At 40.8% G+C, this 14,416-nt stretch overlaps 1 long non-coding RNA gene across 6 annotated transcripts in view; it reads right to left on the bottom strand.

Annotated features, from left to right (window-relative positions):
* The window catches only part of LOC102160652 (uncharacterized), a 282,960-nt gene that overhangs the window by 42,806 nt on the left and 225,738 nt on the right, over positions 1 to 14,416 (bottom strand). For 4 of the 6 annotated variants that reach the window (XR_014810669.1, XR_300957.4, XR_014810671.1 and 1 more), the window contains exon 1: positions 14,285 to 14,381. The exons of the other annotated variants lie outside the window; for them this stretch is intronic. This is a non-coding gene — a long non-coding RNA (uncharacterized LOC102160652). Of the gene's footprint in view, positions 1 to 14,284; positions 14,382 to 14,416 lie in introns of those variants that run through there. 6 annotated transcript variants of the gene reach the window in all.

Raw genomic sequence — 14,416 nt, 5'->3', positions numbered from 1 at the left:
AGCTCCTTCAGGATATTGACTTTGGATACCTGAGCTCAGGACCATGCAGGTGTGAGCTGCAGGCCTGGAGATGTCCCCAGAGCTCAGAGGGTGCCTGGGTAGCAGGCAGGAAACAGGACTGGGCTTAGAAGGAGCTGGTGTTGCCCAGGATCCTGGAATCAGAGAGGGCCTCCTGCTTAGTGAGTCAGGGGCAATAGCCAAGCATCGAGACAGAAAAAAAATCAGGCCCTATGTCTGAGATGGTATTTGAGTCTGGGTGGGACATGCCCTAGAGGGTGCTTTTCAGGGCTAGCTAGAAAGAGAGGAACAACTGGGAAGTGTGTGGAGTCTGGTGATGTGACATGATCCTCTCATTCGAGGGTGCACCAACCAAGACTGACCCTGAGCATTCCTCTTTGTCCAGCCTGGAACCTTCTTCCTCCTCAGCAAATGCCATCTGCCTGTCCTAGGAACTCTAAGGTGGTCCCCAGGAGAGCGGGTGGGGTGAAGGGTATGACAGGAAGGGCAGGATTCCTTCCTGTCCTGGCTCAGGCCACATTAAACCATAGTGCTCTTCTCGATATCCAGATTCAGAGGCCCAGTTCAGTTCAACCAGGGCATGCCAGGTGCTGGGAACAAAAATATGTACCTTCAAGATCCTCATCCTCTCCTTAATTGTTCCCAGTTAGTCTGTCTGTCTCCTAATCTTTGCTGACTTTGAATCCCAGGGGTACTTTGTTTTGGCTCCCATTTTCTACTCTTGACAACTCATGACTGAACATCATATTGGTTTCCTGTCGCTTCATCAATGTAAGCCCCTAGGGGGCAGTTTCCCATAAGGGAGAGGACCCATTCCAAACCTTGATAAGCATGGAGAAATCTGAGAAGTATCCAGAAAAAGTCTTGGTTGGGGGACGTAAAGGAGACCAAGTGTTACTGAGCTGGGAACAGCATGCACCCACCAAATCTTCAGAGCAGTTCTGTAGAAAATGTAACTACCACCATTTTGTAGATAAGGAAATTGAAACTCAATGGAAGATGAAAATGCTTGAAACCACCTAGGGCTGATTCCAGAAGTGGGTACCCTGGACTTGGCATTGCCCTAAATCGCAATACTTCCTTGTGTGGGTCATTTCTGCTCTCAGGCACAGCGTTCCCATGAACAGCTCTGCCTAGGCAGAAAATGGAATTGCACACACCTGCACCCCCTGCCCCCCACCCTGGCATAGGCTTGCTGTACAGATCACAGGAAACAGCATGGTAAGTTTCCAGCATTGCACCAGAGACATGCCAAAGAGGAAAGGAAGAAAAAAGACCAACAAAAACAAATCCAAAAGAAGTGACAAATGGCAGTAAGGGGGAGTTCATGTCATGGCACAGTGGGAATGAATCCAACTAGGAACCATGAGGTTGTGGGTTCGATCCCTGGCCTTGCTCAGTGGATTAAGGATCCAGCATTGCCGAGAGCTGTGGTATAGATCGCAGATGCGGCTCAGATCTGGTGATGCTGTGGCTGTGGTGTAGGTTGGCGGGTGTAGCTCCAATTAGACCCCTAGCCTGGGAACCTCCATATGCCACAGGTGCATTAAAAAAAAAAAAAAAGCAAAGAAAAAATGGCAATAACAACATACATATCAATAAATACCTTAAATGTAAATGGATGAAATGCTCCAACCAAAAAACGAAGACTGGCTGAATGAATACAAAAATAAGAACCATATACATGGAGCCTATTAGAGGCTGACTTTAGACCTAGGGACACATACAGACTGAAAGTGAGAGGATAGAAAAAAATATTCCATGCAAATGGAAATCAAAAGAAAGCTGTAAATGAAAACACAAAGATCCAAAACCTATGGGATACAGCAAAAGCAGTTCTAAGAGGGAAGTTGAGAGCTATACAAGCTTATCTCAGGGAGCAGAAAAGTCTCAAATAAACAACCTAACCTTACACCTAAAGCAACAGGAGAAAAAACCAATTAAAACTCAAAGTTAGTAGAAGAAAAAAAAAAGCATAAAGATCAGAGCAGAAATAAATGAAATAGAGACAAACCAAACAATAGAAAAGATGAATGAAACTAAAAGCTGGTTTTTTGAAAAGAAAACAAAATTGATCAACTTTTAGCCAGAAAAAAAGGGAGAGGGCTCAAATCAATAAAATTGGAAATGAGAAAGCAGAAGTTACAACTGACACTATAGAAATACAGAGGATCATAAGAGACTACTTACTACAAGTGACAATATGCCAATAAGATGGACAACTTAGAAGATAGGGACAAATTCTTAGAAAGGCACAGTCTTCTAAGACTGACCAATGAAGAAATAGAAAACATGAACAGACCAATCACAAATATTGAAATTAAAACTGTGATTAAAAAATTTCCAATAAGAGTTCCCTCGTGGCTCAGTGGTAATGAACCCAACTAGTATCCATGAGACGCAGGTTCGATCCTTGGCCTCACTCAGTGGGTTAAGGATCTGGCATTTCCATGACCTGTGGTTTATGTTGCAAATGCAGCTCAGATCTGGTGTTGCTGTGGCTGTGGCGTAGGCCAGCAGCTGCAGCTCTGATTTGACCCCTTGCCTGGAAACTTTTATATGCCATGGATATGGCCCTAAAAGATTAAAAAAAAAAAAAAATTCCAACAAACAGAAGTCCAGGACCACGAAGCTTTACAGGTGAACTGTATCAAAAATTTAGAGAAGAGTTAACATTTATCCCTCTTAAACTATTCCAAAAAATTTCAGAGTTAAGAACTTTCTGAAATTCATTTTATGAGGCCATCATCACCCTGATGCCAAAACCAGACACAGATACCATAAAAAAAGGACATAGATGCAAAAATCCTCAACAAAATACTTGTAAACTGAATCTAACAATTCATTAAAAGGATCATACAATGTGATCAAGTGGGATTTATCCTAGAGATCCAAGGATTTTTCAGTATCTGGAAATCAATCAGTGTGATACACCACATTAACAGACTGAAAAATAAAAACCATATGATCATCTCATGGATGCAGAGAAAGCTTTTGAAAAAATCTAAGACCCATTTATGATTAAAAAAAAAACCTTCCCAGGAGTTCCCATCTTGACTCAGTGTTTAATGAACCCAACTAGGATCCATGAGGACAGGGTTTGATCCCTGGCCTTGCTCAGTGGGTTGGGAATCTGGTGGTGCCATGAGCTGTGGTGTAGGTCACAGACATGGTTCAGATCCTGCATTGCTGTGGCTATGGCATAGGTGGAAGCTGTAGCTCCGATTAGACTTCTAGCCTGGGGACTTCCATATGCTGTGGGTGTGGCCCTAAAAAGATAAAAGACAAAAGACAAACAAACAAACAAAAAACCACCAAAAAACCCTCCGGAAAGTGGGCATAGATGAAACCTACCTAAACATAAGAAAAACCAAATATGACAAACCTACAGCTAACATCATTCTCAATGATAAAAAGCTGAAAGAATTTCCACTAAGATCAGGAACAAGACAAGGATGTCCACTCTAACCACTTTTATTCAATCTAGTTTTGGAAGTCCTAGCAATGGCAACCAGAGAAGAAAAAGAAATAAAAGGAATCCAAATTGGAAAAGAAGTAAAAATGTCACTGTTTGCAGATCACATGAAACTATACACAGAAAATCCTAAAGATGCTATCACTTTTCTATACACTAAAAACAAAAAAGCAGAATGAGTTATTAAGGAAATAATCCCATTCACCACTGCATCAAAATGAATAAAATACCTAGGCATAAACCTACCTAAGGAGGCAAAAGAGCTGTACTCTGAAAACTACAAAATTCTGTTGAAAGAAACTGAAGATGACACAAAAAAGGAAAGAGGTACCATGTTCTTGGATTGGAAGAATCTACACTGTCAAAATGAGTACACTACTCAAGGTAATCTATAGATTCAATGCAATCCCTACCAAATTACCAATGACATTTTTCACAGAGCTATGACAAAACTTTTTTTTTTTTGGTCTTTTGGTTTTTTTTTAGGTCTGCACCCATGGCATATGAAGGTTCCCAGGCCAGGGGTCTAATCAGAGCTGTAGCTGAAGACCTATGCCGCAGCCACTGCAACACCAGATCCAAACCACATCTGTGATCTACACCACAGCCCACAGCAACGCTGGATCCTTAACCCACTGAGCAAGGCCAGGGATGGAACCTGGAACCTCATGGTTCCTAGTTGGAATCTGTTTCTGCTGCGCCATGACGGGAACCCCAAAACTTTCAAAAATTTGTATGGAAACACAAAAGACCCCAAATAGCCAAAGCAATCCTGAGAAAGAAAATCAGAGTTGGAGGAATCAAGCTCCCTGACTTCAGACTATACTACAAAGCTACAGGAATCAAAACAGTATGGTACTGGGACAAAAAACTGTAATAAAGATCTCTGGAACAGGATAGAAAGCAAAGAAATGAACCCACACACCTATGGTCAACTAAGCATTACAAAGAAAGCAAAAATATACAATGGAGGAAAAGACAGTTTCTTCAATAAGTGGTGTTGAGGAAACTGCACAGCTACATGTAAAAGAATGAAATTAGAACACTCTCTGACACCAAAAACGGAAATAAACTCAAAATGGATTAAAGACATAAATATAAGATCAGATACTATAAAAGTCCTAGAGGGAAACACAGGCAGAACCATTTTTGACATAAACTGCAGCAATATTTTTTGGATCTACCTACTCAAGTATTGAAAGTAAAAACATAAATAAACCAATGGGACCTAATCAAACTTAGAGGAAGTTTGCACAGCAAAAGAAACCATACACAAAATGAAAATACAACCCAAAGGATGGGAGAAAATATTTGCAACTGAAGTGACTGAGAAGGGATTAATCTCCAATATATATATAAACAGCTTGTGCAGCTCAATATCAAAAAACCAAACAACCCAATCAAAAAATGGGCAGAAAACCTAAACAGATGTTTCTCCAAAGACAACATACACATGGCCAAAAAACACATGAAAAGATGCTCAGCATTGCTAATTATTAGAGAAATGCAAATCAAAACTACAATGAGTCAGAATGGCCATCAAAAAGTCTACAAACGGTGAATGCCAGAGAAAGTGCGGAGAAAAGGGAACCCTCCTACACTGTTGGTGGGAGAGTAAGTTGGTTTAACAACTAATGGAAAACAGTATGGAGGTTCCTCAAAAAACTAAAAATTGAACTCTCACATGAACAGTAATCCCACTCTTGGGCATATATCCAGAGAAAACCATAATTCAAAAAGATACCTGCACCCCAATGTTCACTGCAGCACTATTTATAACAGCCAAAACATGGGAGCAACCTAAATGTCCACTGACAGAGGAATGGCTAAAGAAGATGTGGTACATATGCAGCCATAAAAAATAATTTAAATAATGACAGGTGCAGCAACATCAATGGATCTGGAGATTATCAAACTAAGTGACGTTAGTCAAAGAAAGACAAACATTATTCGGTATCACTTATACATGGAATCTAAAAACAAACCAAAAAAAAAAAGGATGTAAATGAACTTATTTACAAAATACAAACAGACTTTGAAAACAAACTTACAGAGTTACCAAAGAGGAAAGGTGGGGTTGGGGAGGGATGGATTGGAGGTTTGGGGTTGGTAATGGGCACACTATTTTATATGGAATGGATGGTCAATGGGGACCTGCTGTGTAGCAAAGGGGAACTCTACCCAACATTCCCTGATAAAGAAGCTGAAAAGGAATGGATATGTGCATGGGCAAGAAAAAAAAAAAGAAAGAGCGGAAGACAATGAATAATGTTTACTCATGAGTGGGACTGTGTAGAGGGAAAGTAAGGTAAAAAAAATTGTGTCTTGGAGTTCCCACCGTGGCTCAGCAGAAATGAATCTGACTAGTATCCATGAGGATCAGGTCTGATCCCTGTCCTTGTTCAGTGGGTTAAGTATCTGTTGTTGTTGTGAGCTGTGGTGTAAGTCACAGATGCTGCTCAGATCCTGTGTTGCTGCGGCTGTGATGTAGGCCAGTGACTACAACTCTGATTTGACTCCTAGTCTGGGAACCTCCATATGCCATGGGTGCAGCCCCCAGAAAGACAAAAATAAATAAATAAAATTGTGTCTGGATAAACAGGAAATTAAATAAACCATAGTCTTGTTTTCCTTATATGGTGAATTTGAGAATAAACACTTTTGTCAGGGAAGGACAAGCTCCAAAGAAAGCCTGGAGATGTGTTTCTGCAGAGAGACTAGAGGCAAAGAGACCAGAAAAAGACTACTGCTAAATTTGGAGGTAATTTGTTAAGCCAGATTAGAGATTACTAATACATGGTATGAGGTATAAATCAAAGTTGTTTTCAGCATATGGTTGTCCAATCAATTGTTTCAGCACCATTTGTTGAAAAGACTACTCATTCTACTACTGAATTGCCCTTATACCATTGTTGAAAATCAACTGGCCATACCTGCACAGGTCTATTTCTATACACTGTTTAGTTATACTGATCTAGTTGCCTATCTTGTACCAACCTCACCACTGTCTTGATTATGGTAGCTTTATCATAAGCCTTGAAGTCAGGTAGTACAAGCTTTCCAACTTTATTCTTTTTCAAAGGTGCTTTGGCTATTCTACGTCCTTTGCATTTCCATAAGACATTTACAGTCTATCTGTTTATACCTATGAGCTGTTGGGATTTTGACTGACATTGCATTTTAGATAGGTCACCAAGGAGAAGACCAGCTTAAAGCTGGTCGTAAGAGTGAACTCCTGAATGCCAGGCTGCTTCTCTCTTCTTCAGTTGGGAAGGCACCAGGCAGAAACTTCTGTAATATATTTTGATGAAGTTATGTTTGTGGAATTCTGAACCAAATATTATATGAAACATTAATTTGTGCCCAAGGGCCATAAAACTGATGTAATTTGAATTCAATAAAATATAAATAAACGGCAAACAGTTCTTGGGGGTTTTCTCTTAATTTTTCAACACATACTTTCGAGTTTTAACATATAGCATTTACAACATTCACCTTCCTGAATTAGGGGTGGGAGGGGGGGTTGAAAAATAATTAGTAGGCAATTTTTTGGCCCTGGGACTTTTCTTGTAAATGTTTTCTTTGGCAGCCATACTCTTGAGAACAGGAAGTTACTCTCTTGTTACAGATTTAAGACTTTGCTGAGCCAAATAACAGAAAGCTGGATTAGTTCTAAAATGAAGGGGTAAAAAAACAACTCTCGGCTCTGCTGGAGATTAATGACATCTTGCAAATATTTTAATTCTCCCCTTTCCTCTTAACTTGCCACCTCCTAAACAAAACACATTCAGCCTGAAAAATCTTAACTGGTCACTTTGTGGCCCAACTCTAAAATAAAGTATCTTTATGGTATCCACAAATTTATTTAAACATTTTGAGGGGACTAGAGGAAGGAAATAAGGGCTGTCTCGAGTAAATCTTTTTTGTCATAAAATCCCCGATATAGAATTTAAAATAAAAAAATGTAGTTGTAAAGATGCCTAAGACAATCATAAATATTCATAATTTTCTTTGACTTTTTCAAATGGCTTTTGTTATAGATAAAAACGTTAAATCGAGCTTAGCAAACCAAGTCAACATATTGTTAGAGAGGTTTGCAAACAATTTTTTTAGGAAGTGTTCAAAATAACAGGATTATATCTTTTTGACTAGAGCATTTATTATCCTGACTACAAAACAAGAAAACCAGTTTACACCAGAAAATGCTCAGTTCTTTTGAGTTAATATCTACTTTTTACACTTGATTCTAGGGGAAAAAACTTGCATTGTTAATGAAGTTTACTATCTGTGTGGACAATAATTCTATAAATCATCTGACAACCATTTATAGGGATTCTTAAAACATAGAAGGCCTTAGGAAACAGATTTAGAGGTAAAGAACACTTTCCTGTCACAACTGATCTAGGAGGTAATCTATTAGTGATCTAGGAAGTTTCTGTGGCATTACAGTCATCCCTCAGTGTAAAGAAAAGACAAGGGAATTGGTTCTAGCCCTCACCCTTCCACAAATACCAAAATCCATGGATGTTTAAGCCCCTTATATAAAATGGTGTAGTATTTGCATAACAGCTTATAATTTATATCATCCCATATAATTTATATCATCTTCAGATTATTTACAATATCTAATACAATGTAAAAGCTGCCACTGCAGAGGCAAATTCAAGTTTGCTTTTTTGAACTTCACAGATTTTTTTTTTTTTTCTGATTATTTTGGTTCCAAGGTTCACTGAATCCATGGATGTGGAACCCATGTATATGGGGGGCTGACTGTTAACTGAAGCCTCTCAGAAAAGAGTTGGGCTAAACTTCTCATTTACACTTGTATCACATCCAAACTCAAATGCCCTGGTGCCCAGGAAGTTCGGATCAAGGTGGGAAGGGTCTGTGGCAGGATAATAGGGTCAAGTGGCTGGTGGAGGTAGAGGGCAGGAAGGATGCTCACCAGGATTATAAATACATGCCCATCTCAACATCACTCAGTCATAATTTTTCACAACTCTGTGCTGCCAAAAAAGTCATCTGTAAACTGGATGTGGCCAAACCTCCACAATTTACAACCCTCTATTTACATAATCTCATGTTTTTCTTTCTGTGCATTATAAAGAAAATACTTATTCCTTCAAACCATCTTTGTCTCTGGTCAGCTTGAAGAGATCTTCCTCCCACATCGTTCATTATAGTTTGCTTGTCTTCTGCTATTTTGCCAACTTTAGGGTTTTCTTTTTAACCTTATAAACGATCTTAAATTACTCAGAGCTGTCATCCATTAGATATAAAAATTAAATTAAGCCCCAAAATTCTAGGTGATGGAAAACATGACCCAGTCCCATTAGATATGGGCAACCATGGGAGTCCAGCAAAGGTTGATAAAACCTGAAACTTCATCAATGTTAGATGAGTATTTATTTAAAGGGAGCTACCTGCTTCCTGGTTTACTGCATACCAAATATTTCTTCTCAACATTTATGGGCTTAAATAGATGCAGATGTTGCCAAAGAATGTATTATAACATTAATCATCCTAGAATCATATACTTTAAGCACTGAAAGGCATCTTGGAGTTTGTCTGGTTCAATACCCTCTTTTAAAGCAGGAGAAAACTAAGGCCTAGGGAAATTAACTGGTCACAAAATTAGTGGTACGCAATCTCCCTTGACAATCCTAGATGGGGACTGACAAATTTCAATCCCCAAGTGAAGGGAAATGACCCTTCACTTCTCTGACCTGGATCACTTTTACTGTCCTATATGCCATGCTTGACTCTCCCCTCCTCAAAATTTTGCGAAAATAATCAAGGAGGACTTTCCTGAGTCATTCTCCCGACTGTATATCATGTATTATACGGGCACTCCTTGTTCCTTTTCTCCTGCTCCCTGAGATGAAGTTTTTCAGAGCTGACAGAAAATTAAAGGTGATCAAACACTTGATTCTGGCCAGGTCTCATGAGAGGAGAGGGGCAATCGGTTTTCTCTAAGTCCATTCTGCTGCTGATTACCAGTTTTTTTGTTTGTTTGTTTGTTTTTTAATTTCATGGCCTCTGACATACATCAGATTCTGAAAGTGAGATTCTCTACTACTTTCATTGTACTAGAGACTTGGTTCTTCTCTCTCTCCACTAAAGGCACAACTCTCAAATCCCTCTCCCATGAAACTTGAAAGGAAATTAGGAAATCTCACTCTCTAGTAGCTTTGCAAATTACCTCCCTTACACAATGTACTGGGTTTTACGAAGAATCTTGACAAAGCCCACTTAAGCACAGTTTAGTTTTTCCTGTCCTCCAGCATGGAATCTGAACCAATTCTAAGCCAAGTTTGGTTCTGACATCCTCCCTTTATGCCTGCCCTACATACTCTCCAAGTTGTGGAGAAGAGGTCCTCTGGGGTCTTCCTGCCACCTAAAGCATCTGTTGCAATATTTCTCTGGTCTACTCTTCCTTTCTGATTGCTCAAAATTCTGTTTTCTCCCTTTCTCTCCTATCAAAACCTACTTGTTTAGTGTAGGACATCATCTCAGCTAACCTTCTGTGAGAAAGCCATTTGGAGAAAATTCACATTCAAGTGTAAATGACTGATAGGCCACAACCCTTCTAGAAATATCTACCATCTCAAAGCAAGATCCTTGTTAACTAGCAATTTTCTTATGTAGAACTTCAGCCAATGCATCAAAGGGAAGGGAAGTCAATCAGGAGAGGGGGCAGATGTTTTAAATCTTGTCCAAGATTCTGTCTCCTAGTGGGAGAGGAGGGGCCTCGCTAAAATGTCTCTATATTCTGAACCACATGACTGTACATCCAATCTTTCAGGGACTTTTTCTGGTGAGTGTACTCATATGGAAAATCATTGAAAGATTTTATTCAGTCACAATGAGTCAAATATCTAACCAACAATCTTCATTAAAGTTGCCAATTACAAAGTAAACTCACCTGAAACTTCAGAAACTCATTAGTTTTTTTCTGAATTCTCTTCCCACCTTAACAAAAAGATCACAAACCATTGTGGTGGCCTGAAATAGGAAATGTGTCACCAAACAACACTCAACCATGAGAAAGTCTGAAAAGAATTCTTTCCCTTCGACTTGAATCTTATTTGGCTGGGATTTTCTCACCAGAGTCTTCCTATTTTTTTTTCCATGGGCAACTGCCCCCTTGATTAATCCCACTTCCCTCAGTCTTAGTTTTTCCAAGCAGCTGAGCAAACAAAGATGCAAGCAGCCATTTTAACATGCTTCCTCCCTCAAGCCCTCTGGGATAGGCCGTCTGTTCATCCTGTTCATAAACCAACGACCCTCATGTGCAAGGAAAGCAGCAAGGATCTTCTGTCAGGATTAATTTTAATAGCCTACAGTCTGTCACTTGGGAATCACAGCCCTGGTAAATGGCTTTCAATTACTATCTGCTGATAAAGAGGGAGATATGGGCTGAAAATTTGGTTCCTCATTTCAAACAGTTTGGATAACTAATGCAAGTTTTACTTTCAGTGTGGAGTGCATGCACTTTACAGCCTAAACCCTTGGGTCGCTGAGGAAAACCTTTTGTTGCAATGGGATCATAGTGAATTACAAAGAGGGGAAATGTGACCTTTTGTAAAAGTATAGAATTTTAGAGCTGGAAGTGAAATGAATTTGTGAATTCCTCAGCATAAAGCTTCATAGGAAACCTTCTTTCTTGTATCTGTACAGAGAAATGGTCCCCCTTTTGCCCCTTCCACTTTTTTGTCTCCATCTCTACCAGTTCCTTTCTCCTTCCTTTCTTCACTCTGTTTTTCTCATACCCAAATCCCTCTTCCTTCCCTTGCTTTCTCTTTCCTAACTGCCCATGCTCCGGTCAGTTATTTGTGAAGGTCTGCACTGAAGGACAGACAAATGAGGCAGCCGGCAAAAGTGGCCCAGTGATGGAGGGGTCTGGAGGTCCTAGCACCTGTCTCTCCCTCTGTACAGTGGGGACAGTCCCCCCTGCTCTGCCCATCCGAGAAAGCACTTTTGGGGAACTGACTGGAAAAGGAGGTTTGGTAAATGGTACAGAGGTGTCAGCCATTCTTCAACAGTCTTAGGTTTACCAGTTTTGATTAATTTTTCATTAGGTATGGCTGCTATGGATTTCACTGAAAGTTCAGCATGTTCCATTTTCACAGGAATGCTTATGAAAAACCACACACATAGACACAAGAAAACAGAGTCTGTTTCATGCTTGTTTATGACACTTGGTTTCCACTGCTTCTTCATGACACGCTCAGCACATAGCAGGGGAGGCGAGGCAAAAACGAGCCTCCCCTCTCCTCAGTCAGTTCTCTCACCCTGAAGGACGGTCATCAATCACACCTTGATTTTTCTAACGATACTACTGGGCTCTGTATTTGTTAGGATTCCTCAGACAAACAGATCCAAGAGTATGTGAGTTTGTGTCTACACACAGTCCTATCAGCCATTATGAGAGAGAGAGATGCATTTTAAGGAACAGCTCACACAATAATCACTGCAGGGTAGGCCTACAGGTGAGAGCCCAGGAACTTGCAGTTCAAGTCTGAAGGCTGCCTACTAGCAGAATTCCTTCTTGCTCAGGGGAGGTCAATCTTTCTTAAGAGTTTCAATCCATTAGATAAGGCCTACTGACGTTATGCGGTGGGTGGTGGGGGAGGCAATATGTTTTACTCAAAGTCCACTTTTTTTTTTTTTTTTTGCGCATTTTAGGGCTGCACCTTTGGCATATGGAAGTTCCCAGGCTTGGGGTGGGATCAGAGCTGCAGGTGCTGGTCTATACCACAGCCATAGCAAGGCCAAATTTGAGCTGCATCTGTGACCTACACCACAATTCACAGCAATGCCAGATCTTTAACTCATTGAGCGAGGCCAGGGATATGGAACCCACATCCTCATGGATACTAGTTGGGTTATTAACCTGCTGAGCCACAATGGGAACTCCTGAATGTTAATCTTAGCCAAAAAAAATATCTACGGAAACATCTAGAATAATGTTTGACCAAATTTCTTCACTTGCTAAGCCTCTTGATTACCGATTAGAGAACTAGGCAGCTGGTGTACTCCTTGTTAAGAATTCATATTATTATGTCAGCTCCAAATCCAAAGCTATGTTGTGTAAAACATTCTACTACTACTGAAAATATCTTCATAGTAATTATGGTTAATGTTTACACTAAAAGTTTAAGATTAAGAAGGGGACTAGGGCGAAAGGTGGAAAGAAAGATTAGAGGGAGATTCCACCAATTAGTACCTGCTATGTGCATTAGGGAGATAGAAAAGTACAGCTCCTAAACACAATTCTCGACTTCGGAAGTTTGTTAGAAAAGAAATCATCATGCACAACACAACTGGAGAAGCATATGGTCCAATCACTAGTTATACTCCGAGACCAATTTGGGCTGGAATAACTTAAGAAGGTTCAGAGAGGAGATGAGACCTGAGCTAAGATTTATAATGGGCCAGGGGAAAAGCAACAGTCTTCCACAAAAGGAAAACAGCTGGGGGCAAAATCCCTAGGCTTGAGAGAAAAGTATCCTTTTCTCTGAGGCTTGAGAGAAAAGCAAGGTGAGGGCACCAGTGGCCCAGGATCACAAGGAATTACTACCATGGCAGGGAATAAAGGCCTTCAGGTGAGGTCCAGGGGCAGGATGATGATGGTTTTGCAGGAGCTTGCCAGGGGACAGCTAACTGATAAAGGCCTTACTCAAATGTTTCTCACTTAGCCAGGGCTGGAGCAGGTTAGTGAAATCCTTGGGCTTAAAAGCAGGCCTTATGTTGAGAATGTTAATACATTAGTTAAAACTGATCAGAATGGACCAGATTACAAGGACACAAAAACGGTTTCAACTGTGCACCCTGAAGCAGTTTCCGATTTTATTTAGAGCTTCTGTCTGATTGGGAGGGAATTGCTTGTGTTTATCATATCACCTTACAAAAGACTGAGAAAATGTAAATTTTCCATATCAAAGAAGGGGGAGGCTGGTGTTGGAGGTTATGGGGTTTTTCAAACCTCCCAAGTGATGTATGCTGTGAGACTAGCATGCTTCCTACTATTTCCTTTGGGAAACAGCCCTCCTAGCTTAACTATTAAGAGAAGCTAAGCACTAGATGTGATGCTTACTGCATTGCTTTCCTCAACAGCTTAAAACACCTTCTTACAGTTTGGAAGATTTTCAAACTGGTGTGGTAGAGCAGCTGGGCTTTTGAGTTTAATATCTGGTGTTGTCACTTACTAGTTTCATGCCCTGGGAAAACTTACATCAGTTTTTGTCTGTTTTTCTGCAGGAAAATACGGAATTGTGAGAGGTTCTCAACTGGCTTGTACAGCACCTCCCACCCCATCACCTCTTGCGGGCCTTTGGAATTGTGTGTATGAGCGTGCTGGGGATGGTAGTGGGTGGGATGCGTTTGGTACTGTTATAAGGACTCAGGAGTGCTAAAGCAATTAATGCACAGAAGCCAAATACCAGATATGCAATGCCTAATTCAGTGCCGCAAAAGAAGACTCCTGCTCCAAACGCCGGAGCCTCATTAAGAAACGCTGGTAGTCCTTAAAGGTTCTTCCAACGTTAATATCTGCTAACTTCACTGAACCTCGGACTAGGCGGGCCACGCCATGGGCCGGGGCCTCCCATGCCCTATCCGGCACATTCCCCAACATTATCAATGGTAACTCATCACTCAGATTTCCTCTTGTACTTCTCAGATGCCAGGGCCCATCGTACAATTATATTGTTTGACTGTCACCTGATAAGCATCTGACCCTCTCCCCCACGCGGTAAACACCTTAACAGTTGGGAGCGGGGCACTCACCAAATACTTTCTGAATAAACAGGCGAAGAGCTGAAACTGGTAACAGACTGACCACGCCAAACATGCCCGGCCGGCGTGTGACGTCTCACCGCAACTCCCGCCTCTTCCCGCCCCTCCGGCCACCCCCTCCTC

This window comes from Sus scrofa, chromosome 1 (genome assembly GCF_054392235.1).
Source record: "Sus scrofa isolate SSC_HxYL_T2T_F1_AM1 chromosome 1, Sscrofa_HxYL_maternal_Yorkshire_Landrace_v2.0, whole genome shotgun sequence".
Classification (NCBI taxonomy): Eukaryota; Metazoa; Chordata; class Mammalia; order Artiodactyla; family Suidae; genus Sus; species Sus scrofa.
The sequence above is the reverse complement of the archived record's forward strand: the minus strand, read 5'-3'. Positions and strand labels throughout refer to the sequence as shown.